Genomic DNA, 27,915 nt, shown 5'->3' with positions numbered 1-27,915 from the left:
TCCTGAAGTCAGGAGCGTCCAAGACGACTGAGCAATTTACAAGTCGGAGGCGCTGATCGCCTGCTGAGAGGGACCGAGGGTAGATGGGGAAAGAAAGGACCCTTCTCCATATTCGGGCAGAATTCCCGAGGACCCCGCTGCAGGGGGCGAGGGGCCGAGTCTGCAACCTCGACCTCGCAGTTTCCCCGCGGGAGGACTCGGTTCGCGGGGACAAGAGATCAAGGCTGAGAGCCATCTCACCTGGTCCGTCTGCCTCCCGCGGCGCCACTTCTCCAGCGCTGGGGGCGCCCTGCGTCCCCGCCGGCGCCCTTCTACCCTGCGCCCAGCTCTCCTCCAGCTCAGCATCAAGCGCGGGAGGGTGTGGGTGCTGGGCGCCCCCGGAGGGCTGGGGATAGTCCCGGAACCCCAGAACTGGGAAGGAAATGAGGGTGGGACCGGGAAGCGGCGGCAGGAGAAAAGTTGGTGGCGGAGCGCGGACAGCGGCGAGGGCCGGGGCGCGGACAGCGGCGAGGGCCGGGGCGCAGTCTTCAGAGTCGCGACCGGGCTTGGGACGCATCAGAGTCCCTCACTCGCGCGGGTCAGCGGCGTTACGCGAATGCGGGACAGCGGGAGGCGCCCCAAGTGTGCGCCCCGGGGCTGCGCCGGTCGCTGAGCTGGATGCTGGAGAACCCGAAAAGGTGAGTGCGGAGCGCCTCTGTTCCCCTATCCCCTGTCCCTGGAGATGGGCAAGTTCTCCAGGCTTTTGGGCGCACGGGGCAGAGAGAACTTGAACTTGGGGTCCATCTCCGGGACCTAGCAAGGGCGCTGGTCCCACCTGGAGCACCTCGACGTGGCACCCCCATCCCTGGAAGCGAGGGCGCTGCGTACCCGGTCTCCCCTACCTGTGACCACCTGCAGCAGATTGCTGGTAGGTCACCCGTGGGGCTGACGAGGGGGCGACGAAGAGGATGCTGTATACTGTTTGTCCCGCACCCCAATACCCCGAAGGACTGTAGGACCGAGAATGGGGAGCCCGTTTTTTTGCACTCTCTTTCCCCAAACCCTGGGACTCCATCCGTCTCTCACCTAGATTAAACCACACAGGAAATGAGAGTTCTAGGGGTGAGCTGGCCTCTGACCCCATCTTTTCCCAGCACTCTGGTCTCGAGAGCCGACTTTAGCCCTGGGGGGACTCTCCGTGAAGCTCCCGGGGAGACCCCTGCTTGTCGGAGGCGTGGGATCATCCCCGCGGGCAACTCCCAGGGTCCTCGGCGGTCCCTGCTTGTAAGGGTTGTGGGTCTCAGTGCGCTGGTGTCCGGGAACAGTGGGTGCATCTCCAGATTTACAGTGAGTTTACTACCTTTGCCGATTTTATGATGTACTCGCGGCACCTGGGAGGAGCCAAGTACACGGGTCAGAAAGGGAGGAGGCGTCTTCCACGCCTGGGAGCAGCGTTGCGTAAGCCCTCCATGCCCCGCTCAGGGAATAAAGAGTCTCACCCCCATCCTGCCTGAGGTTGCACTCACAGTGGCTCTTCAGGTATGCTGGGATGCCTGAGCTTGAGGACAGGACGAGGTAAGAAAAACACTTTCCTCGCAGGGTGAGGGGTGTGCAGGTTCCTGGCGACACCTGTAGCTTGAACTCCTTCAAAGCAGGGGGCAGGGTCTGTCTCCTCCTTTCAGCGCCCGAGGTTCTACCGCAGTCCTGATACACATCACTAATGCTGACGCTGAAGCTCCAATACTTTGGCCACCTGATGCGAAGAACTGACTCACTGGAAAAGACCCTGATGCTGGGAAAGATTGAAGGCAGGAGGAAGAGGGGACGACAGAGGACGAGATGGTTGGATGGGCATCACCGACTCTTTGGACATGAGTTTAAGCAAGTTCTGGGAGCTGGTGATGGACAGGGAAGCCTGGGGTGTTGCAGTCCGCGGGGTCTCAAAGAGTCGGACACGACTGAGCAACTCGACTGAACTGATACAGAAAATAGATAACCAACGAGGACCAACTGTATAGCACAGAATTATATTTAACATCTTGTGAAAACCTATACTGAATATGTAATGGAGCAGGACCCTGTGAAACAGGAGGGGAAGGGTACTGGACTTCCCCCATAGCCTCTGCTTTAGCTCCCCTCTGAAGTACCTGCTGCTGCTGCTTCTGCTAAGTCACTTCAGTCGTGTTCGACTCTGTGCGACCCCATAGACGGCAGCCCACTAGGCTCCTTCATCCCTGGGATTCTCCAGGCAAGAACACTGGAGTGGGTTGCCATTGCCTTCTCCTCTGAAGTACCTAGATAATAGTATTTGATGCACATCTCCTGAGTTGTTTTGTAGATGTAAAGACCCTCACTCCCCCACCTTCCCACCCTGCACTAAATGGAATATGTTAACTATTAGATGACCCTAAAGCACATAGTCTTAGGCCTCCTGGAGCTTAAGGACTGATAATGTTAACCCCTGTGACCCCACCCTGTTCCCTCATCATTAGACAATTGGAGAATTGTGCACAAACTGATCACAGACCCTGCAATACCCCCACCCCTCACTTCAGTTCAGTTCAGTTCAGTCACTCAGTCGTGTGTGACTCTGCGACCCCATGGACTGCAACACACCAGGCCTTCCTGTTCATCACCAACTCCTGGAGTTTACCCAAACTCATGTCCACTGAGTTGGTGATGCCATCCAACCATCTCATCCTCTGTGGTCCCGTTCTTCTCTGTGTTCAATCTTTCCCAACATCAGGGTCTTTTCAGATGAGTCAGTTCTTCGCATCAGGTGGCCAAAGTATTGGAGTTTCAGCTTCAACATCAGTCTTCCAATGAATATTCAAGACTGATTTCCTTTAGGATTGACTGGTTGGATTTTCTTGCAGTCCAAGGGACTCAAGTGTCTTCTCCAACACTACAGCTCAAAAGTATTAGTTCTTTGACACTCAGCTTTCTTTCCCACATCCAAGGTCAGAGAAACTCCTCACGTCACTGGACTTTAGAAAACTTTTTAAAAATTTATTTATTTTTAGTTGGAGGAGAATTACTTTGTAATATTGTACTGGTTTCTGCCATACATCAATATGAATCAGCCATAGACATACATGTGTCCTCTCCTTCCAGAACCTCCCTCCCACCTCCAACCGCTCTAGGTTGTCTCAAAGCACCAGATTTGAACTTCCTGCTTCATACAAAAAATTCTTACCGGCTATCTATTTTACATATGGTAATTTACATGTTTCCATGCTACTCTCTTAATTTGTCCCAACTTCTTCTGCCCCCACTATGTCCACAAGTCTATTCTATATGTCTCATCTCAATCTCATCTGGCTTTTAAAAGTCCTTTGCCAAAATCCTTGGGGGAGCTTAGGGGTTTTTTAGGGCATGAGCCACCCATCTCCTTGCATGGCCTGCATCAAAACTTTCTCTGCTCCAAACTCCGATGTTTCAGTTTGTTTGGCTTCACTGTTTGTCAGGCACATGAGCTTGGGCTAACGGGAAAAGAATCTATCTATCTTTCTCTATACATAACTGAATCACTTTGCTGTACATCTAAAACACTCACACAGCATTGTAAATCAACTATACTTCAATAAAAAAAAACAAATAAATACATTTTTAAAAATTAAAAAAAGAAAACTATGGCTGTAGAGGGGAAAAGTTGGAAATCAACGTTAAACACTTCAAGGGCATGTGGGTATTTATAGCCGGATGACAAATCGAGGGGCATCGGTGGGTGGGAAACTGGACATCAAGGAGGCTTCTTGCTAAACTGTCTTAGCAAGATTCTTGCTAAAGATAAGCCAAAGGCATAGAGGTCAAAGATGGGGGCAAAGGAAATGCTATGGACTGAATGTTTGCCTCTCCCCCCACCTAAAAAAAATTGTATGTTGAAATCTTAACCTCTCAGTGTGATGGTGTAGGAGATGGCACTTGTGAGAGATGATTAGGGCATGAGGGTGGAGCCCTTGTGAATGGGGTTAATGCCCTTATAAAAGGAGACCACAGAGACTCCCTCACGTCTTTCTCCATATGAGGGCACAATGAGGAGATGGCCATCTGTGAACCAGAAAGCAGACCCTCACTAGACACAGAATCTACCAGAGCCTTGATCATCATCTTTCAATCTCAGAACTGCGAGAGACACATATCTGTTGTTTATGCCCTCCAGTCTACTGTATTTTCATTATAGCAGTCCTGATGGACTAAGACAGAAGTCAGTGGTGTGAAGATCCTTGATGAATTGATTTAGCAGCCTCAGGACATGGAAGCCACCCAATGTTAAGAACTTGTAGACTGATGCATGTGCATAGCCGTGTGTAAAGCAGATAGCTAATGGGAATCTGCTCTATAGCACAGGGATCTCAGCTCTGTGCTCTGTGATGACCTAGATAGGTGGGATGTGGGGCGTGTGGGAGGGAGGTCCAAGAGGGAGGGAATATATATGTAGATATATATAGAGATGTATAGATAGATCTCTCTATATATATACACACACAGACACACACACAGACACGGCTTCTCAGGTGGTGCTAGTGGTAAAGAACCCACCTGTCAATGCAGTAGATTAAGAGACTTGGGCTTGATCCCTGAGTCAGGAAATGCCCTGGAGGAAGGCATGGCAACCCACTCCAGTATTCTTGCCGGGAGAATCCCGTGGATAGACGAGCCTGGTGGGCTGCAGCCCATAGGGTCGCAAAGAGTCGGACACGACTGAAGTGAATTAGCACGCATGCATAGCTGATTGACTTCATTGTACAGCAGAAACTAACACAACATTGCAAAGCAATCACATCCCAATTAAGAGAAAAAGAACTTCTTTCTAAGAAGGCTCCTTTCCAAAGTAGTCTGGCTGAAGTTTGATCAATGAAGGAGTTTTTGCCAGTACTAAAATGCAAAAATCTGGAGCCAGGCCATATCAGAAATCCCTTTGCTTGTTTTCCTAACTTCATGGGTTTAAGTTCTTAAGAACCAATGCATTTTCAGCTAGTTTGGCGACAGCAGTTCTGTTGTGGTGTAGGAAAGCATCCTGGACAGAAGCCAGGAGAACAATTAGAAAAGTATTAACAGATGATTTAATATAAATGAGAATATTACAAGTCGTAGGCTTGACATGCCTCTATTAAGCATTATTAAGGCAGAAATTGTACTGCATATAATGCCACAATCTATTTTACTGAAAAGATATATGTATAGACTCTAAATGTGCCAGTGTAATTAACAGCATTCTTCCAGTGAATCTTAAAGCATCCAATTTACTCAGATTGCACTTTGCAACTCACTGCACTTACTAATCAGCTTGTCAAGCATAATAGCCATTTGGGGCTAGATGTATTTAATCCTATGTGAATACACTTATAAGAAATGTCTTAGAAAGACAATGCATGACTTCCTGGTGGAGAAATGGCTGCAATTAGGTGGTAATCATGCAATGTCTTGTTACTCTAGTTTTTAAAATTTACCAGGCTAATTCTGTGGTAGAGGAATTCAGAAGTTACAGCAGAAAGTTCAAAGTATGATTATACTGGGGATCAGAGCATTCTTGGAAGGTATTTGTTCAAGACTTAGCTGTAAAGTTCAATTCTGAAACCTTTGAGTTCATCTGTGCTGAGAAAGCATTTGCTCTGACACCTGACTCAATGGATGTGGATTGTATAGCTAATATGGTACCCAAAGTCCTGGGAAGAACTGATGCTGTTATATTCATTAGAGGGCCCTGGTATACATGGGCCGCTGGCTGGATTTGGGGACTGGACTACTTGTATTCTGCATGAGCAAAAGCACATGTGTTCAGAGTGGAATGAAGTCATTTAGTATCTTAGGTTACGACTTCTTTTTTCTCTTCATTTATTAAGGGGACATCAGTTATAACAATGCTTTTGAATAGGAGCAGAATGTCTAGAGCACCTGATCTCCTGACACAGAGCAATCAACTCCTTCTACAAGATCAGGCTGGTGAACTTAGAAATTCATAGGACCAGTGATGCAGCCTAGATCCTACAGAATAAAAGGTAGGTGAACCAACTGTCATGTCTTTTTCATCAAATATTTGTGAGTATACATCCTTGCTTTTAAAACCATGTGTCAGTACTTCCCTGGTTGTCCAGTGGTTAAGATTCTGCCTTCCAATGCAGGGGACATGGGTTCCATCCCTGGTTGGGGAACTAAGATCCCACAAATCTCAGGGCAACTAAGCCCAAGTGCCACAACTACTGAGCTCATGCACTCTGGAGCCTGCCCACCACAATGAAGATTCTGGAAGATCCTGCATGCCGCAACTAAGACCTGATGCAGCCAAAACTAAATAAATATTAAAAAATGAAATCACATGTCACAATCATAATTTTTTGCATTTTTATTATTAAAAGGAACATCACTTTTGTTACAGTTCACTCTTTCCCAAGTAGGTGATGCAAGTTGTGTAAATAGGAAAAATACATTCCAGTAGCATTTCATTTACTCCATCATCATGAATGGTCTTTGGAAATCATACAGCTCTTCAGTCTAAACCTTTTCATTTGTAGATATTACTAAACTGGCTCCCATAGAGAATCTATTGTGTATGACCTTCATCTCCATGTACATCAAGACAAAGGTCTACAATTACTGAAGACAGTTTCATTGAAAGGTATTTGGGACACAGAGTGGACACAGTAGTTTCATAAGTCAAGAAACCATCCCCCTTGGATATCTTCTTTGCTCTGAGAATCTCCTAGCTTCTCATGGACTGGAAAATCTGAAATGCAAATACAGTTAAAGAGCCTTGTTGGGAGATGATCACCTAAATATGGAGGGGGTTCCAGCATTTGTCTTGTGTTTCTGTTTCATTGGCCTAGTTGGAACCAAATTTCTCCCCCTGAGCATGGTTAAAGCTCCATATACAACAAGGCTCAGAAGCCACACCTGAGAACAGAGGTCCTGGAACCTGGAACCTGAGGTACTAATGGGTCACAAGGATGATAAAACCACCCATGGGATTGCCCGATGCTCAATACCTTTCATTGCTTCTAGAAAGTGTCCAGAGGTATTCTGTCTTGCTCTGCCTGGCTAAGATGAAGAATGAGGTCACAAACCTAAATTATCATAAGAGAATCAGTATGAATATTTACTGCACATTCAGATAGGGTTAATAGTGTTCCTCCAAATTTATATCCATCCGGAAAACCCAATGTGTCTTTGTTTGGAAATAAGACCTATCTATGCTGATGCCATTACTTCAAGATCTTGAGATGCAATTGTCCTGGATTTAGGGAAGTTCTGAAATCTGATAACTGATGTCTTTGTAGGAAGAGGTGAGAGTGCTTAGGGGCACACAGGGAGGAGAAGGTCATGTGACCTGTTGTTGCTAAGGTCATGTGACCTGTGTTCAGTTGCTAAGTTGTGTCTGACTCTGTGTGTGCAACTCCGTGGACTGCAGCAGCCAAGGCTTCCCTTTCCTTCACTTTCTCCCAGAGTTTGCTTGAACTCATGTCCATTGAGTCGGTAATGCCATCCAACCATCTCATCCTCTGTTGCCCCCTTCTCTTCTTGCCCTCAATCTTTCCCAGCATCAGACTCTTTTCCAATAAGTCAGCTCTTTGCATCAGGTGGCCAAAGTATTGGAGCTTCAGCTTCGGCATCAGTCCTTCCAATGAATATTCAGGGTTGATTTCCTTTAGGATTGACTGGTTTGATCTCTTTGCTGTACAAGGGACTCTCGAGAGTCTTCTTTAGCAGCACAATTAGAAAGCATCAATTCTTTGGTGTGCAGCCTTCTTTATGGTCCAATTCTCATATCCATAAATAACTACTGGAAAAACCATAGCTCTGACTATATGAACGTTGGTCAGCAAAGTGATGTCTATGCTTTTTAATATGCTGTCTATGTTTGTCATAGCTTTTCTTCCAAGGAGCAAGTGTCTTAATTTCATGGCTGCTCAAGAAAATAAAATCTGTTGCTGTTTCCACTTTTTCCTCATCTGCTTGCCATGAAGTGGTGGGACTGGATGCTATGATCTTAGCTGTTTGAGGAGGCAAAGATTGGAGGGATGCTGCCATAAGCCAAGGATGCCTGAGACCACCAGAAGCAGGAAGAGGCAGGAAGGATTCTTCCCTGGAGAGCATAGTCTTGCTGGTTCTTTGATTTGGAAGTCCTGGCCTCCAAGTTCCCCAGACTTGGCTTCTCTTTAATAAGTTCTCAGTACAAAATCATCTCCTTACCTCTCCTTAGAGATGCTGTCCCCAGCCTGCTAAAATAGCTCTTCTACCCTCCTCATTCATCACTCTACTCAATTTATTAGACTATTCCATTTTCTGCATAATTATAATTATTTTAGGTTTGTGTCTCCATTTGCTCCTGGTGTGTGTGACTGCATTCCATATGCACAATCAGTTAGGGAAGGAACTTGTCTCTTTTGCCCCCACTATATCCTCAGCACCTCCAAAAATGCCTGGTACAGGTAAGCATGCTGTTAATATTTGTTAAATGAGTGAATGAATGAATGAGTGAATCTCATGCTTTAACCCAAGCTTCCAAGGACATCTAATTCTTCATAACTGAGGGGAAATGTCCCCATCAGCAGGATCTGGGTTTTGGTTTTGGTGACTCCATGTCACAGCAGGGACAGAACTTGATAAAAGGCAGCAATGAATTGTTGTAGATTTTAGGGCAGAATGATGCTGTCCTATATTTTTCCCCTTGGAGTCCTTCTGTAGTTTCTCTGAAAGATGTCTCTGCTTTGGACAAAGAGACATGCCATCTCAAGCCAAACTCCCACAAATGAATCCTAACTAGTGGAAGAATTTTTCCTGCTTCACTTGTAGTCTCCACTCACTGTGGGTCCTAAAGTCCTCCAATATGACTGAGGGGGAATTTTAAAGGAGAGCATCATGGGCAGTTATGAACTCTCAATAGGCAGTTATGAATACTCAGAAGACATGGGGGAAATGGGAGCTTACACGCAGGGCCATGGGACCAGGTCCTAAGGGACAATCTTGGGCTCTCAGCACAGCCAAGTTCTCATGGTGCCTCAAGCACTGACAATCTGAGGGATCTTGTCTTGGAAACTTCCCTTTTCTAGGTGCATTTTCATGTAGGCACTCTTTTAACCAGTGTTTACTGAGCACTTACTACATACCAGGAAGCATTCTAGGTGTGAGGGATTCAAAGAGGAACAAAACAAAGTCCCTGGAGGTCATACTCTTTCAGGGCCAGTGAGCCATAAAGAAGTGAGTAAATAGAAAATATGGTTCTCATAGTGACAAGAGCTCTGAATTAGTGCAGAGAAAAGGGCTGGAGAAGAAAGGGGTAAGACTATTCTATATAAGGGGGCAACTAAGTCCTCTCTGATGAGTGAGTGCTCCTGTAGAGACTGGAAATAATACATAAATGTTATTTAAAATATACATTTAAAAATAATGTCCATTTTTAAAATAAGTTACTCTATGTGTTACTATTTGCATATAATATGATTTTGTTTTGCTTTAGTTTCCTCATTTAAAATTTTGTTGTTGATGTATAGCTGATTTTGAATATTGTGTTAGTTTCAAGTTTAGAACATAATGATTCAGTTATTATTTCAGATTATATCCCATTGTAGGTTATTATAAGTTATCATTTATAGATACTGTGCTATAGAGCAAATTCTTGCTATTCATGTATTTTATACATAGTAGTTTGTATCTCAGAGTCCCATATTCCTAATTTATCCCTTCCTCTACCACTTTCACTTTTAGTAACCATAAGTTTGTTTTTTATGTCTATGAATATATTTCTGCTTTGTAAATAAGTTCATTTGTATCATTTGTTTAGATTCCAAATATAAGTGATATTATATATTATTTCTCTTTCTGACTTACTTCACTCAGTATGAAATCTCTAGGTCCATCCATGCTGCAGTGAATGACATTATTTCATTCTTTTTTATGGGTGAGTAATATTCCATTGTATGTGTATACATCTTCTTCTTAAACCAGTCATCTGTTGAGGGCCACTTGGGTTGTTTCCATGTCTTGGTACAAAGATGTATTTTCTGATTAATTCCTCTAGCAGTGTAAATAGTTCTATCTCATTTTTTCACCCACTACAAAGTATTATCTAGTTGTACCAACATGTATTCAGATTTCTTCTGTTGATAATCACTTAGATTGTTTCTGTTTTCAGTTTTTTGTTTTTTTTTTTGTTGCTACAACACAGTCTCGTTAAGCCCTATCTGGTACCGGTAGAAAATTTGCTGAAGGGTGGCACTTTTAAGTACTGGGGCTGGAAGGATTCTCAGGTCTATTTGGGGTTCAATAGGAAAAGAATGATATGACTGATTAGCAGTCCTGATCTCAGCCACAGGAAGTGGAGAATGATGCTTTTAGTACCAAGTGTCTGCCATGATGTTTCTGCATCTCGATTTCCAGTTAGAATGAACTTTGAGAGTCATGACTCCAAACGCACCTGATGATCATCAACAACCCCCCAAAACATCTTACCTTTAGTAGTGTGACTGGATTTTGTGTGCTAAACAGTGAGTTTTTATATATTGGGGATTTATTTTCTTTTAACCCTTACTCCATACGACCACTGAGGGACTTCCTGCAACTCTCTCTGCCCCAAAGCAAGTTGGTCAGTGATTTTCTGAGGCTGTCTATCATCTAGCAGTCAGTCTGCTGTTTGGCAGAGGGTTTCCAGAATAAACTTCAAGCAGATGGTGCTTTTATGTTCTCCTATAAACCAGAATGAGCGAGGTGTTCTGCAAACAGCTGCTATCTCAGTTATATAAAAATGATTTCACAGCTGAGAAGAGCAATTGTAAAATGTCAAGGAGAATGGATATGTGCTGGGTACACCAAGCAAATGGCCAGAAATAACCACCTTTGTCTGGCCAGATTAAACACTGTGTACTTTCTAAATGTTCTGTTATGCCGATTTCTCCAGAGTGGGTGGCCACACTTGAAATGTTCCATGGAATTCAACTCCCTACGGCTAAGTATTGCTGCAGTATATGAGCCCTAATGATTATGTTCAGTAAACCTATTATGTCAATGTGCACATAATAAGGTTTAGATGTTTTGTCATTTCCTAGCACACATCAAAATATAAAAGCATAAAAGGATTTTCCTGGAGAATGAACTAGATTCTGAAAAGTGGAGAAGACAGACAAAAACCATGAAGGTGGGGGTTGTATTTATCTGTCTATATTCAATGTATGAATATGTACTGTTACTTTCTAACATGTATTTTCTCAAATATTCTTGCCTGGAGAATCCCCATGGACAGAGGAGCCTGCCAGGTTATAGTCCATAGGGTCACATAGAGTTGGACATGACTGAGCAACTAAGGTGAAAAAATGTATTTTCTGAAGGTAGAAGAGGGAAAAATAAAACCAGTTTCACAAGTTCAGGAAAGAAATTTGTTGTTGCCAGTCTGTTTCAGCCAGTGATAGATTCTGGGTATTTCTATGGCAGGAATGTGATGTGATACATGTTTAAAGCTTCCACTGATATATTAATATTTGGGAGAATTTATTCAATATCCTAAGATAAACCATAGTGGAAAGGATTGTAAAAAAGAATTGCCCTTATTCTTCCCAGCATCAGGGTCTTTTCCAATGAGTTGGCTCTTTGCATCAGGTGGCCAAAGCTTCAGATTCAGCATCTGTCCTTCGAATGAATATTCAAGGATGATTTCTCTTAGGGCTTACTGGTTGGATCTCCTTGCAGTCCAAGGGACTCTCAACAGTCTTCTCCAGCACCACAGTTCAAAAGCACCAATTCTTCAGCACTCAACCTTCTTTATGGTCCTACTCTCACATCTGTACATGAGTAATGGAAAAACCATAGCTTCGATTATATGGACCTTATACTTTGCTGTACAGAAACTTTGCAGAAACTAACACAACATTGTAAATTGACTATACTTCAATAATAAATATTTATGATATGTTCAAAAGTCAGCTATCACTGTTTATAATTGCCAGGACATGGAAGCAACCTAGATGCCCATCAGCAGATGAATGGATGAGGAAGCTGTGGTACATATACACCATGGAATATTACTCAGCCATTAAAAAGAATTCATTTGAATCAGTTCTAATGAGATGGGTGAAACTGGAGCCCATTATACAGAGCGAAGTAAGCCAGAAAGATAAAGACCATTACAGTATACTAACACATATATATGGACTTTAGAAAGATGGTAACGATAACCCTATATGTAAAAAAAAAGAAAAAGAGACTCAGATGTATAGAACAGACTTGTGGACTCTATGGGAGAACCTGGGGGTGAGATGTTTCAAGAGAACAGCATCGAAACATGTATATCTAGGGTGAAACAGATCACCAGCCCAGGTTGGATGCATGAGACAAGTGCTCAGGCCTGGTGCACTGGGAGGACCCAGAGGGATGGGGTGGAGAGGGAGGTGGGAGGGGGGACCGGGATGGGGAATACATGTAAATCCATGGCTAATTCAATGTATGACAAAAACCACTGCAATGCTGTAAAGTAATTAGCCTCCAACTAATAAAAATTAAAAAAAAAAAAAGTCAGCTATCAGTGGCATAACTGTTCATCATTTACCTTTGTTAATAAAGTTTTATTGACATAGCCATACACATTTATTTTCTCTTCTACTTTTGCACTACAACACAGAATAGTTGGGATAGAGGTCTAAATTATTTTCTATCTGGCTAATTACAGAGAAAAGTTTGCTGACCTCTGATACTTTCTACTCAGCTGCCTAGATGCAATTCCAGCTTTCCATGTACAAGCTCCATGACCTCAGGGAGTCTACACAAGCTCTGGAGTCTTGCTTTAATTAATTTTGAGTCAGTCTGCGAGAAGCAAGACCATCCCATGGGCAGACTCCTGTGTTCCCCACCTGCCTCTTGCTTGTAGAAAATCTTTAGCCTTCTAGGCCTTCTCCAGATTCCAAAGAACATATGTAATGAGAGAAGTGAGAAAATGCAGAAGCAAAGGAAAACAGTCAAGCAAGACGAAGTAATAATAATTTAGCCATAAAACAAAGTCGAGGACCTTTAGTTCCTCCTCAAGGACTATAGATAATATCCTGAGCCATATAGAGTGGTTTTGCAGATACTGCGTTCCACGCCCCTCCCCCACAGACGTTAACTACCTGGTTCCCACCAGCAGCTAGACTCCAGACCAGTTGGAACCAGAAAGCTATTGATATCGACTCCTGATTACCTCACCCCCAACCAATCAGAAGAATGTCAGGAGCTGATCAGGTACCCTGCAACCCTGTCCCTCACCCAATCTTTAAAAACCTTTCCATAGGTAAACAAAAACACCTACTGTATAACAAGTATACCATATTCAATATCTCGTAATAACCTATAATGGAAAAGAGTCCAAAGCATTTATATATTATATATAACTGAATTACTCTGCTGTATACCTGAAACACTGTAAATCAACTCTACTTCAATTTTTAAACTAGCAATAAAAAAAACTCTTCCCTGAAAGCAGTGGGGGAGTTTTGGTTTTTTGAGCAAAAGCTGCCTGTTCTTGCTTGGCCTCATGTTGGACACCCTCCAGTCAGCACTGTACTTTCCTTCACCACAAACCCATGACAGTAGATTCGCTTTACTGTGTGTGGAGAAGTGGGTCCAAGTTTGGTTTGGTTACAATTTTGCAAATTATCCAGGTGACAGTTTTAGCTGTGCTTGCTTTATCCCCTTTCTAGTCTTATGGATCGATGGGGGCTTATGCATTTTTCATTGGTGGTACTAGCACTTTTATTAACATGCTTTATTGTAAAAGATTCTAAATAGCCTAGCAAGATGAGACCAAAAATTCCCTCAAATTACAACACCCTAAAACCACCATTAATAGTATTAACAAGTTATCACTTCTATCATTTAAATCCACATGGCTGCAAGGAGATAGATACAAATGCACAGAGGGAAGGATAAATCACTATTCTAAAAAAAATATATTCTGCATGTTTTTGATAAATAGTGCTGAATTTGTTCTTGCTTGTATCTAACAGAAGACAAAGTATCCAAAATGAATTGCTAGACTTCAAGTAAAAGTTAATTTGACCTCAGAAATATTGGTGTTGAAAACATTCTGCTAAGATTGAGGGGAAAAATAGTCGGGTAAAATTAATGTTTACAGCCATCATTTAAAGTGTTGATCCTGTTCTTGTTTTAAATGTCTTGACCTCATTGTTGCTAATAAGCTGAGTCTAGTTTTAGAAGGTGAAGGGATGACCGGCTTCTTATTTCTTCCCTCTATTACTAATCATTATGATATGCTTGCATGCGTGCATGCTCAGCCTTGTCCGACTCTTTGCGACCCTTTGGACCACCCTGCCAGGCTCCTCTGCCCATGGATTACTGGAGTAGCTTGCCATTTTCTCCTCCAGGGAAATCTTCCTGATCCAGGATAGAACCCATCTCTCCTATGGCTCCTGCATTGGATTTTTTACCACTGAGCCATTATGACCTGCAGTACTCGTTAAAGTTTATAGCATTTACATTCCATAGTGCATTTCCAATCCCTGCATTTCTGAATCTTAGTTTCATATGAAGATTATCCTGCTTCTTCCATCCCTGACTTTGGATTCATCTGCTTTCCACCTTCTAGAGAAGTTTTATGTGTTTTCTTTATCTATTGTGACTCCTCAGCCAATCCCCTTCAATTAACTTACAGAGAGAGATTTCTTCGTTTCATCCTTTCACCATTTTTATGTGGCAGAAAGGAGATCAAACTGTATGTTCAAAACATTTTCTTGGGTTGGAAATCTCAAAAAGCTTTTTCAAAAGATACTATGTAGTTGTAAGGGATTCCTATTCAATCATCTGTTTAATAACTACTGATTGGTGTCCTGGGTGCCAGGCTGCGTGCCTAGTACCATGTTTATTACTCTGTTGTTGGCATCCGCGAGCTCACTGAGACGTGTTTCCTGCCCATTAACGGGCTTCTCCTTCTTTCTGGTGGAAATTTCTCTAATGAGAAATGAAGGATTATCTCATAATTAAAGTCTGAGCCTAGAACACTGATGCCCCCAGGGCAAGTAACTGCCTTCATTTATTCAGCATTTATTCACTGCTGGAGAAGTTCTGCATTCTTTCCAAAAGGCAGAAAGAAGGAAGGATGAGGGATACTTAGAAAAAGAAGAAGAAAAAGAAGAAAACCATGTATTGTGTGAACCTCAGGGTTGATTTCCTAATCTTTTCAATCTCCCCAGAAACATATCTGCTTCTGAAAAATATTTACCTTTGGCAGGTTGAGTCACCCTTTATAGACGATGATTATATAACTCTGTTCCCAATGGTGGTTGCCAGAGGGGAGGGTTTGGGGGAACGGAGGGGAGGGAGATTGGGGTTAGCAGATGTAAGCTTTTATGTATAGACAAGGTCCTACTGTAGAGGACAAAGAACTATATTCAAGTGATAAACCACAATGGAACAGAATATAAAAAGAGAAATATATTTTATATACATATATATTTATACACATAACTGAATCACTTTGCTCTACAGAGGTAATTAACACAACATTGTAAATTAACTATACTTCAATCAAAAAATAATAAAATTCTATTATCTTTCCAGGGGAGGGAAGCTTAGAGAGTGAGGTAGTAACTCAGTGCAATGAAACCTAATGGAACAGAACACAGCCTAATTCCTGGGAGACCTGTGCAGCCACTCTGAGACTTTATGACCACATCTGACTTCTCCTGTGGGTGTTCCTTATAAGGCTGCTCAAAATTCCCTAATGAGAGGCAATCACATAAAACCAGACTGGCTTCTGCACGATGATGATTTGGGTCTGGTTAGCAGAGACCTGCGTTTGCTCTTTGCCTGGTGTCTGCTGGGGACATGAGGGGTGGGGTGCTCAGAACTTTGACTCACAAGGTGTTTGGATCTTCATCCATCTTCGCTTCAAGGTAGTGACTGCACAGTGTAATGAGACATCAGAGTTAAAATGGGTCGTTTCCTAAGGAAAATGACATACATCTGATTGTTTTATGGTGTAAAGAAATAGGAAAACTCAATTAGTCAAACACGTGTGCTGACTAGTTCTTCCAGATCACTACTGTTTCGTTTTGCCTTCTGTATTAAGAGTGCCATAGGTCAGGATTGAAAATAACATTTCTCCAGGCAACCAGGCTTGTAATCTCAATGAAGGAGAAGGGTGAGTATGAGAGACAATAGGAAGTAAGGAGGCAGAGACCTGGAGAACACGTCCACTTCTTCCCATGTTTGACTCAGAGCATTGCTGGTTCTTCCAAGTGTTTTCAAAACAAAGTGTTAGTCACTCAGTTGTGTCCAACTCTTTGTGACCCCATAGACTGCATCCTACCAGTCTCCTCTGTCCATGGGATTCTCCAGGCAAGAATACTGGAGTGGGTTGCCATTCTCTTCTCCAGGGATCTTCCTGACCCAGGAATCGAACCTGGGTCTCCTGCAGTGCAGGCAGATTCTTTACTGTCTGAGCCACAAGGGAAACCCCTGATCCTGAGCTCCCTAACTATCCCTCCCCTCATCTTCCCCACCCCTCACCCCCTCAGCCATAAGTTCCTTCTCTAAGTCTGGGTCTGTTTTGTAAGTAAGTTCATTTGTATCATGTCTTTTGTATACAGTGCTATATCTGAAATGTATAACCAGCAAGGACCTATTGTATAGCACAGGAGAACTGTGCTCAATGTTACCTGGCAGCCTGGCTAGGAGGGGAATCTGAGGGAAAATGGATACATGTGTATGTATGGCTGAGTCCCTTTGCTGTCCATCTGAAAACACCACTACATTGTTAATTGGCTATATATCAATATAAGATTAAAAGTTTTTTTAAAGCTGAAATCCACTGCTGTTTTGAACGTAAAATGCTCCCCTTATTAAAAGTGACTCAGCCAACAACCAAACAAATCCATGTGCGGCCAGTTTTGCAAATTGTAAGTGTGGTTAGTCATCAAAGATTTCTGGGATCAGTAACTTTTAAATTTTTTCCTTTTCTGTACCATGCACATCATCCATCCCTCATGATGCTTGGTGTGAGGGACTATTTTGATATCACCATGTTTTTCTGGCAAAGCCCTTGGGCCACTGTTTCATCACCCTGCTAAGTTATTTGTAGAGTCACATACAACAAAAGCCCAAGGATGGCTGCAACAGTGAGGTCCTCAACTGCATTAGATTTTTATTTTTTTTTTAATCTCTACCACATTTACCAGAACTGAGTTGTTTAAAACAATATGATTATATCATTTTTGCTGTTTTTCAGGTCAAAAGTTTGAAAATGGGTCTTACCAGGCTGAAACCAAGGGGTGAGCAGAGTCATGTTTCTGACTTTTTGGTTTCTGGTTTCAAATTCAGCTCCACTAGGTTGTGGGACAGGCTTCTTTTATGCTTAATGGGAGGGGGTGTGGTCGGTTGTTGCAAATTTCTTGGTGCAAGAATCTTTTGCTCTTGCAGCTGTCCATGTAGGTCAGGTCAAGATAGATGCTCCTGGATAAATTAGAAGTTTGGGATTAACATATACACCTTATTATATATAAAATAGATAAACATGGACCTACTGTATAGCAAGGGAACTCTACTCAGGAACTTTAAATTCCTGTATCAGAAAAGAATCTGAAAAAGAATGGATATATGTATATATGTAACTGAATCACTTTGCTATATACCTGAAACTAATACAACATTGTAAATCAACTATCAGCTCAGTTCAGTCACTCATTCATGTCCGACTTTTTGTAACCCCATGAACCGCAGCACGCCAGGCCTCCATGTCCATCACCAACTCCTGGAGATTACCCAAACTCATGTCCACTGAGTCGGTGATACCATCCAACCATCTCATCCTCTGTCGTCCTCTTCTCCTCCTGCCCTTAATCTTTCCCAGCATCAGGGTCTTTTCCAATGAGTCAGCTCTTCGCATCAGGTGGCCAAAGTATTGGAGCCTCAGCTTCAGCATCAGTCCTTCCAATCAACACCCAGGACTCATCTCCATTAGGATGGACTGGTTGGATTTCCTAGCAGTCCAAGGGACTCTCAAGAGTCTTCTCCAATACCACGGTTCAAAAGCATCAATTCTCTGGTGCTCAGCTTTCTTTATAGTCCAATTCTCACATCCATACATGACCACTGGAAAAACCATAACCTTGACTAGACAGACCTTTGTTGGCAAAGTAATGTCTCTGCTTTTTAATATGCTGTCTAGGTTGGTCATCATTTTCCTTCCAAGGAGTAAGCGTCTTTTAATTTCATGGCTGCAATCACCATCTGCAGTGATTTTGGAGCCCCCCCAAAATAAAGTCTGTCACTGTTTCTATTGTTTCCCCATCTATTTGTCATGAAGTGATGGGACCGGATGCCATGATGTTAGTTTTCTGAATGTTGAGTTTTAAGCCAACTTTTTCACTCTCCTCTTTCACTTTCATCAAGAGGCTTTTTAGTTCCTCTTCACTTTCTGCCATAAGGGTGATGTCATCTGCATATCTGAGGTTATTGATATTTCTCCCGGCAATCTTGATTCCAGCTTGTGCTTCCTCCAGCCCAGCATTTCTCATGATGTACTCTGCATAAAAGTTAAATAAGCAGGGTGACAATATACAGCCTTGATGTACTCCTTTTCCTGTTTGGAACCAGTCTGTTGTTCCATGTCCAGTTCTAACTGTTGCTTCCTGACCTGCATACAGGTTTCTCAAAAGGCAGGTCAGGTGGTCTGGTATTCCCATCTCTTTCAGAATTTTCCCCAGTTTATTGTGATCCACATAGTCAAAGGCTTTGGCATAGTCAATAAAGCAGAAATAGATGTTTTTCTGGAACTCTCTTGCTTTTTCGATGATCCAGTGTATGTTCGCAATTTGATCTCTGCTTCCTCTGCCTTTTCTAAAACCAGAGGAGTTACCCCACACCCAAGGTCAGGAGTGGCGCCTGAGAGGACATACCCCATGTCCAATGTAAGCAGTAGTGGCTGCACTTTGCTGGAGCAGCCATGAAGAGATACCCCAGGTCCAAGGTAAGAGACACCCAAGTAAGACGGTCGGCACTGAGAGAGGGCATCAGAGGGCAGACAGACTGAAACCACAAGCACAGACAACTAGCCAATCTGATCACAGGACCACAGCCTTGTCTAACTCAATGAAACTAAGTCATGCTCTGTGGGGCCACCCAAGACAGACGGGTCATGGTGGAGAGGTCTGACAGAATGTGGTCCACTGGAGAAGGGAATGGCAAACCACTTCAGTATTCTTGCCTTGAGAACCCCATGAACAGTATGAAATCAACTATATTCCAAGATAAAATTAAGAAATAAGGAAACAAATATTTTCTATTTAAGAAAATAAGATAGATGTTTTTGTAAACCTCCAACAAAGAGCAATGTTATTCCCTGTTCTGCAACTTTTTATCTCTATATGAATGGAAAAGGGCTATGCCTTTAAAGGTCAGAGCCTCAGGTTTGGGCTATCCTATGTATTTCAGGCTATAGGCAACATTCCTAACTTGCAGCAAAAGCAGTACAATACAAAGGTTAAAGTAAAAGAAATAGATCCAATATGGAGCCAGATTTGTTTTTCCCTATCACAAGATCATTTCTCAAGGCAAGACCTTGACCGCTAACTCAGGTCCCTCTGTGACCTGAGCTGGCATGACAGTCAAGCACCTGTGGATTCTGGACTGGTCTCTGTAAAAATAAAGCTCCAGTGGTCAGTCATGTTTATGTTCGGGGCATCCCCTTTAAAGTTACTTTCAGCCAACAGGAAAATAAGAGCCCAAGGAAAAGTCTAAGAAGAAACCTTTCTGAGCCATGCATAGAAAGTCACTGCATAAGAGAGACTTTGGCAGCTGTTGTGACATATTGTGTATCATTGTGGGTCTTTAAAAAAATGCTTGCTGTGATAACAAGCAATCTGTTGGAACAGCTGCCAAGAAATGTTAAGGTTAATCTCCTTTATTAATGAAGACGAATGTGTCTCTGGGTGCCTGCCTTTCTGGCTCTATGGCATTAGAGATGAGGAAGTTTGTGGTTGTGTGCCCACCTGAACAGGAAACTGGTCTTTCTTTCAGACCCTGCTGTGCTTGTTAAGGATTTATTTGTCACATTACTTATTTGCAGCATTTAGGTGGGAGGGTTAGGGTTTTCTGCCCCATTGAAGAGAGAGGTTGCAAAAGGATGCTAGCAATCTCCTTCATTCACATTCTTCATGCTCCAGGGAAAAATAGTACAAAGCTTCAGAATCTTCCACAGACATCGATCACTCATCACTCTCATCTAAAGGATGTTAAGAAAGGCCGACCGGATGGAGGATGTTAAGCACTGTCCTGGGAAACACATTTTATGTTTCTCTCCTTGGCTGAACTGGTGTATGTTTGGGGGCACATTCCTTAACCTCACAGTTTTCACTTCCTCTGTGAGAAACTGAATTTCTACCAAGTTTAAAGTTTTCACCAGTTAGCAAATTCTCTCACATAGAGCAGAGTTTTATCAATTACAGGGTAAGAATCCACCGAATGGGGAGCAGCCCACAGACCTACTGGAGCCTAAAGATTGATAATGTTAACTCCTATTATCTCATCATCACCCCATCAGAGAATTGTGCACTGGCTGATCACATACCCTGGGACTCCACCTCCCTCGCACGGCTTTTAAAAATGCTTTCCTGGGACTTCCCTTATGTTCCAGTGGTTAGAACTCTGTACTTCCAGTGCAGGGGTGATGGGTTTAATCCCTGATCAGGGAACTAAGATGCTGCATGCTTGCATGAAGTGTGGAAGTGTTAGTTGCTCAGACATGTCTGACTCTTTGCAACCCCATGGTTGCTCATATGTAGCTCATCAAGCTCCTTTGTCCATGGAATTCTCCAGGGAAGAATACTAGAGTGGGTAGCTATTCCCTTTTCCATGGGAACCTACTGACCCAGGGATCAAACCTGGGTTTCCCTCATTTACAGTTAAAAAAAAAAAAAAAACTTTCCTGAAACCCACTGGGAAAGTCAGCTATTTTGACAACTAGCTATTTTGACAACTGAACTCCTTATTTGGCACCTGCAATAAATACCTTACTTCCCTTCCCTTCACCACAGCTATCAGGAAATTGGCTTTAGTGTTTGCAGGCAAGTGGACCCAAATTTTATTCAGTAACTTCAATGTTGCTTGATATTGCAATCTGAATTTTTTGTAAAATTGATGGCTTAAAAACAACTAAAATCTTAGACCCTTAGCAGCTTCAGTTTTCATTGACTTGCTATGAAAAACCTATACTTTATAATTCCAAATTAGGGTTCACTATTTCCATTACAGAAGGACTGTTTCCTTTGAAACAGACTCAGCCTTAGATCCTTAAATAATAGCAATAGACAGTTCTTATGCACTCAGCTCTTAGACAGAGTTTGAAGCATTTAGTGTTTCATCTAAATGAAGGAAAAAGGGGCAAAGAAATGTGCATTTAAAGCATGAAAAGCTGATAAGAAATACAGGAGACCAGCAGTATTTTTATTAGAAAAAGTAAGAGTTTCTTTAATGAACACACATTCATCACATGAGTCTTACAAACCATGCACTGCACATTTTGTATTAAGAGTTTTTTTCTTTTATTTTTTAGTTTATTTCTTTCACTTAAAAGGTTTGCTGCTGAGGTGGTTGGGTAGTTTTTTGCTGTACTTTGAAAGAGAATTAGATCATTAATGGAAACTAGTGCCTAAAACCTGAGACTAGTGAAGACACCCAATACTGATAAATATGCTGAAGAAAAAAAAAGAGTCGTGTCTTGGAAATGACAGTTTGCCAAGAGAAGTCAGGTGAGTGGTCATTTACAACTTCTCTGGCAGGTGACCTTTGAATCAAGACTAAAAATAAAGGAGACAGTCATGCCATAACCTGAGAGAATTTTACAGAGACTGGAAACAGCCAAGGCAAATATGCTGCTCATGTATACTCCCATTACATGAGGACCATAGAAAATCAACATGGATATAGCAGAGGGAGGGAAGGTGTGAGTGTGGGCAGTGCAGTAGGCAGGGAGTACATGAGAGAGAGCTTTATGGGTTGTGGTCATGAACTCAGATTTACTCTAAGCAAAAGGAACATGTGGGAAGCAGCCTTATGGAGAGCTAAAAGTTCCTTCACCCTTCAACATGATACCATTGTACAGTAGAACAAATAGTGGTATCAAGGTGTGTTCTTATAGTGTCACTTGCCTAGGACTATAGTAATGATGCTAGGACTAGTTCACAGGGGTAGAAGCAAAAATATTTAGTGAGCACATATTCCAACCATGAATAAAACATCTTCTGTTCTTATGAAAATCTATGATATTTTCAGCTCCTATTAGTTTCCCCCTGGTTGAGACCACGGAGCACAGCTGATCTCTGTTACGATCAACATGACCAGCCCTAGATAAGCCTGTCTTCAAAGAGTGAGGTGCTACATAAACTCATTTCCTGGGTCACAGGAAACAGGAGGACAAATTTGACCTCAGGGCTCAGAATTCCATGTTTTAGATGCTAACACAGAAGTCCTGCTCACAGTGGGTATGGTGGGAGAGGACTTGTGGACTCATCCAGTGTAGATCCAAAGATAAGCAAGCAATAGGAGAAAGGGATGGGATAAAGAGTCCCAGATGGTTGCAGAGGGGTGACTGTATGTATATAAGGATGCTCTTGTCTTGGCAAAATTGCACTGAACCAGCTGTGTGACTTTGAATAAACCAAGCAACCTCTCCAATCCTCAATGTCCTAGCCTAGTAAATTACAATAGCACTTTTCCTACCTGCCTCCCAGGACTGTTGTTTTGGGATCCATGGATGGGAAGGTGTTTAGACAAGTGTGATATGTGCAAGTGAAGGCATGGTCTTTGCAGAAGGTGGGAGGTGAGTGACGCTATAACTAGGTCAGGGAATGGGTGGTAGCTGTTTGTGCATGCAGCTCCACTGGTATGGACTCACAGCAAACCAAGAGAAGTGCTCTTGCCTCTAAATGAAACTGACTTTCTAAATGAAGATTCCATTTTTAAATTAGGCAGTGACTGAATTGGTGCCAGTACTTGTTAAGACTGTTTCCCTGTGTTTGCTAGCAAATTGGATCAGAGGCTGACATATTTGGTTCTGCAGATATTTGAAATGATTGACAGTACTTTGGAGCCAATCAGAAGCTCTGAGAGTGAATTCCAACCCTGCCACTCTCTGACTCTATGTACTTGGGCAGCAAGGTCTGTCTTCAGCATTCTATCATAGAAAAACAGTGAGATCTCTGGCGGGGCATGTAGGGAGGATGCAGTGTCTGTTCAAGGTCTATTCCTTGGGCAGGAAGGCTTGGATGGCAAATGATGGTGTTACCAAGCCCAAGCTGGTACTGCTCACTGCGTGACAGGCCAATATATCAAGAGACAAGGTGTTGGGGAAAGGAATAATGGGACTTAATTTGGAACCAGGAGACACAGAGAAGACATCGTACTAATGTCCCGAAGAACTATCTTCCCTGAGTTAGAATTCAGGCTTCTTTTATATTAAAAGGGGAAGGAGTGTGCCTGGTTCTTGCAAACTTCTTGGTGCCAGCCAGACTCGCAGATGATGTAATAAATAATCCTTTGTTTTCACAGCTATCCACCTGTCTGGTCACAATGTTCCCACACATCTTCAACAAGACAAATGTTATTCTCTGTTCTACAACTTTTTCTCTCTGTGTGAATGGGAAATGCTATACCTTTGACAGTCAAGCCTGGGAGTCAGAGCCTTGAGAATGGGCTTTCTTGTATATTTCAGGCTTCAGGCAACATTCTTTTACAAAATGTGCAGAACCAGCATGACTCAGCACAGGCCACAGAGCACAAGGGTTATAGCTGAAGGAATAGATCCAATATGGATCAGACTTGTTCTTTCCTGTTACAGTGAGAAACCCCTTCCCCATTTTGGTTGGATAAACGGAGCCAGGTGCTATTCTTGAAACAATCAGAAAAGGCCAGAATAATTCCAGGCTCTGATTGATTGATTTGGGATCTGGATACCAAACTCCACTTTTGGAGCTGGTTCCATGGTGAGCAAGTTGTCGAGGCTGAAGGAAATCAGAGGAGATTGGGGGACACTGCTTCTCTGACCTGACCACACTCATTTAAATGTGGACTCTGTCCTGAAATAATATCACCTGCCTTCTTCCTCTCTGTCGGGTTTATAACACAACACTTTTAGTGGCACTGTTGAAATCCATTTCCAATTTCCATCATGACAAATGAAAATACAGATGGTATTCACTGAGGGAGTCTGTGAGATTCTGGAACATCACACAGTCTAAATTATTTGACATAGTATCTTCATTTCTTTTCTTTGGTCACAGTCCAGTTGCCTTCTCAATGCAAAAACCAACTCCTTAAATTGAAGTATCCAGTGAGGGCATGGATTTTTTTTCTTCCTGTCTGGTAACCAGATAAGCTTAGATCAAATATCTATATTTGCTTGTCTGCCCCTCTATTACTGAATGAAATTTAGAGGCATTCATATCTGGGAACCTCCAGCCTCACCTTAGAAAAGCACCTCATTTATATTGAAAGCAGAATTAATGGACAAGGAATTTCTGAGTTGCATTTGGTGACCTGCTCTCATGTAACCATAAATATATTCATTTTCCTTTTCCCCAGGAGTTTAGCAGAGTTAATATTCCTATTATTAAATACTGTTTAATCACCTCCCTCTGTATGGCACCGAGAGGAGGTAATAAAACAGGTTTTTCCAACCAGCAGTTCTTTTTGACCTGTGAATCCCAGGTCTGATTGTTTTTTTCAGGGAAATGTGTGTAATTGACAGCATTTGAGAAAAGAGCACTGTTCAGTAGAAACAGTGAAGTTAAAAGTTCTTTCCTTTCATGAAAACAGACAAGCAGAATTACCTGGGATATACATTTTGAAAGCAAAATTGAAGCACTCAAGATTACCTGGAGTTTTTAGGTCATTGACTGTTATAATTCCCAGTAGAGATAAAGAAGCACGGACCTTTAGATAATTATTCCCTGCCATTGAGGCAAGAACCATCTGAGCTTTCTATCAAATGCCCCATAAATCAGTCAGGAACTTGATCATGATCATTAATATAGTTTCTCTTGGATGGAAACTTTTATTTGGAAAAAAAATCAGTATGTATATTTTTCTGTTTCCTGATACTTAGCATGATGCTTTCTCATAAATTTTATTAGTCTGGATGCTATTTGTTTGCAAATGACAGAAAATTTAATTCAGACTGACTTATACAAGACAGCTCGCAGGGCTGTCATTCCAGAGATAACCTGCTTCAGGCACAGCTTGATCCAGCATCCCAGACATTATTCAAGAACATGGCTCTCTCCACCCCTTTGAATATGATTTCTTTCATTTGGAATTCAGGCACACCTTTACCTTGAAAAACTCCTAGCACCCCCCAGTCTGTGTCCTTATAGCTTTGAAAACCTCAGGGAAAGATAATTGCTTATTTGTTTTTCTCCAAAACAGTTCCAGCCAAAATTGTAGGATTTAATCTCATTAATCCGAGTTGGGTCTCATGATCCCATCTGAGCCCACCAATCAGGGAACAGAATGCAGTAAGTCCCTTACATAAGAATGAGTCTCATTCCAAGAGCACCGTTTGTAAGTCCAATTTGTTCCTAAGTCCAACAAAATTAGCCTACATACCCAACTAACACAATCAGTTATATGGTACTGCACTGCAATAAGTTTACATTACTCTTCACACAAATAATACATAAAAAACAAACAAATGCAAAAAATAAAGGAAACATTTCTAATCTTACAGTACAGAATCTTGAAAAGTACAGTACCATATAGTACAACAGCTGGTGTACATGGGCTGGCATCAAGCGAGTAGGCAAGAAGAATTACTGACTTGAGGAGAGAGAGGAGGTGGGAGATGGTAGAGCTGAAGGATCATCAGCAATAGGAGATGGAGGGCAAGCTGCAACTTCATTCACACCTGACTTTGATGAAGTACGGTTTCAAGTTTCTGAAAGTTCACAACTTGAAGGTTCATATGTAGGGGACTTACTGTTCTGTGATTCTTTAGATGCGAGTTATGTGCTCAAATTCAAATCTGTGAATGGATGCCCTGGGCTCTGTCTTACCCAGGACACACCCCCAGATATTGGGAGAAGATGGCATCTGAGGGATAACCACAATGCTGCTATTAAAGGCTATGGGATTGAGTATTCATAGATATAATCACTAGCACAGAGTCCTGGTTTATAATGCAAATTATGGAAATACTATGCAGTGAAAGACTGGGTGCTATGAGAGAATAATTCTTGGGGTGCTCAGGGAGAAATATTTGGACGTCCAACTGCTCTTGGCTGCAGTCAGCATTACTGTATTTTGGCTGCCAAGTATTTTTGACTTTCTTCCTTAAAAGCCTCTCTTCAGTAGAAGTGTGGAAAACATGAAGCTTGAGGATCTTTCTTTTCTTTGTGACAAATTTATGTGCAAAGTGTGAGCCCTAAGATTGTGGTTTCAGTACACGTGCAAATAGCACATAATTAAAAGTGTTTATGTAGACAGGTTTAATGAGTGATGCAAGAAGCTGTATGGTACCATACGCTGGGTTTTAACCAGGCAAATGAGCCTTAATTCTGTTTCATGTGTTCATGCTTGCTGAGTCGTGTCTAACTCTTTGCAATGTTATGGACTGTAGCCCACCAGGCTCCTCTGTCCATGGGATTTTCCAGGCAAGAATACTGGAGTGGGTTGTCATGCCCTCCTCCAGGGGATCTTCCCACTCAGGGAGTGAACTTGAGTCTCTTATGTCTCCTGCATTGACAGGTGGGTTCTTTACCACTGGCATCACTTGGGAAGCTCCTTAATCCCTTTGGGGGCTATCATTTGATGAATAAGAAGTACTTGGATCCTTTCCTAAAAGAACAAGTGTCGATGGTGTTTTAATGTCCAAATAAAGGCACAAAATACTATAACTGTAAAAGCAAGGGGATACATCCATTTCTGTCCAAAATGTGATAACAGGAACCAGATTAGACCTCCTACTTGAAACAATGAAAAAAATGGAAAAAATACAGGAAATAATAGTTCTCAGACACTGGGGATAAGGCAACTCAGGGTTATGATCTCTTACAGGAAAGTGTTAGGTAGGTAGAATAGGAAAAAGGAGTCCAGAATGTCAGTGGCTAAAAGACAAGGAAGGGAAAAGCCCTCAAAAATAGAACAAAGGAAGGTCCGAGGACCAGAGTGAAATAAACAGCACCCCTGGCTAGCCCAATTTACATAGGGCAGGTCCAGGGGGAGGATAAAAAAACATAAAAATAGGAGCCAAAATTGGAGTGAGGGCCTCTCTTCTCTTTGTGTCTTTTGGATTGGCATGCCTCAAGGATGTATTTTCCCTTACTTTATAAATAAAACTGAGCTGTAACACAGAGCTGTAACACTGGTCCATCCAAAGGCTGTAACACTAGTCCGCCTGTCGCTTCAAATTTTTGTTGAGAAGGACAGAACCGAGGAAATTACAAGCTCCTCTGACAGAAGCCAACTAATTAAGTCCTGTAATGGCCCCACCGTGTTGCTGTGTCAACACACAGAGAGGAACCCAAGGAGATCCTGGTACTTTCCAGAGCTGAAGAGATAGAGATAGAGGTCTTAGGAGGCCGAAACAGCTGGAGTTCGCAGGGGAAGAGAAGTACAGGAGAAGAGATATTCCTAGGAATCCACAGAGGGGTCCTCTTCAAATATTTATCAGTGCATAAATGTGAGGAAACAACCTCACATTATGGAAAAATGCAGAAAAACAGCAGACTAAAGGATAATTGGGTCCTAACAGCTTAAAAGCAAGTATTGAAAGGATCAAATCTGGGACTTCCCTGGCGGTCCAGTGGCTAAGACTCCATGCTCCCAATGCAGGATGCCCAGGTTCAATTAAGGAACTAGATCCCACATGCTGCAACTAAGGGCTGGCACAGCCAGATAAATAAATAATTTTTTTTTTTTTAAAGAAAGGACCAGTTTGGTTTGAAGAAGCTGAAGTGTGTGTCTCAT

At 42.4% G+C, this 27,915-nt stretch overlaps 1 long non-coding RNA gene across 10 annotated transcripts in view; it reads left to right on the top strand.

The window, feature by feature from the left end:
* The first annotated feature begins 588 nt into the window (after positions 1 to 588).
* Positions 589 to 27,915, top strand: part of LOC139037765 (uncharacterized) — a 92,799-nt gene continuing 65,472 nt past the window's right edge. For 7 of the 10 annotated variants that reach the window (XR_011490656.1, XR_011490659.1, XR_011490663.1 and 4 more), the window contains exons 1-2: positions 589 to 677; positions 5,826 to 5,981. This is a non-coding gene — a long non-coding RNA (uncharacterized lncRNA). Of the gene's footprint in view, positions 678 to 5,825; positions 5,982 to 6,104; positions 6,261 to 6,494; positions 10,115 to 17,185; positions 17,229 to 27,915 lie in introns of those variants that run through there. The other 3 variants (XR_011490658.1, XR_011490662.1, XR_011490664.1) reach the window with 3 other exon arrangements.

This window comes from Odocoileus virginianus, chromosome 12, assembly GCF_023699985.2.
Source record: "Odocoileus virginianus isolate 20LAN1187 ecotype Illinois chromosome 12, Ovbor_1.2, whole genome shotgun sequence".
NCBI lineage: Eukaryota > Metazoa > Chordata > Mammalia > Artiodactyla > Cervidae > Odocoileus > Odocoileus virginianus.
This window is presented reverse-complemented; position numbering and strand designations above follow the sequence as displayed.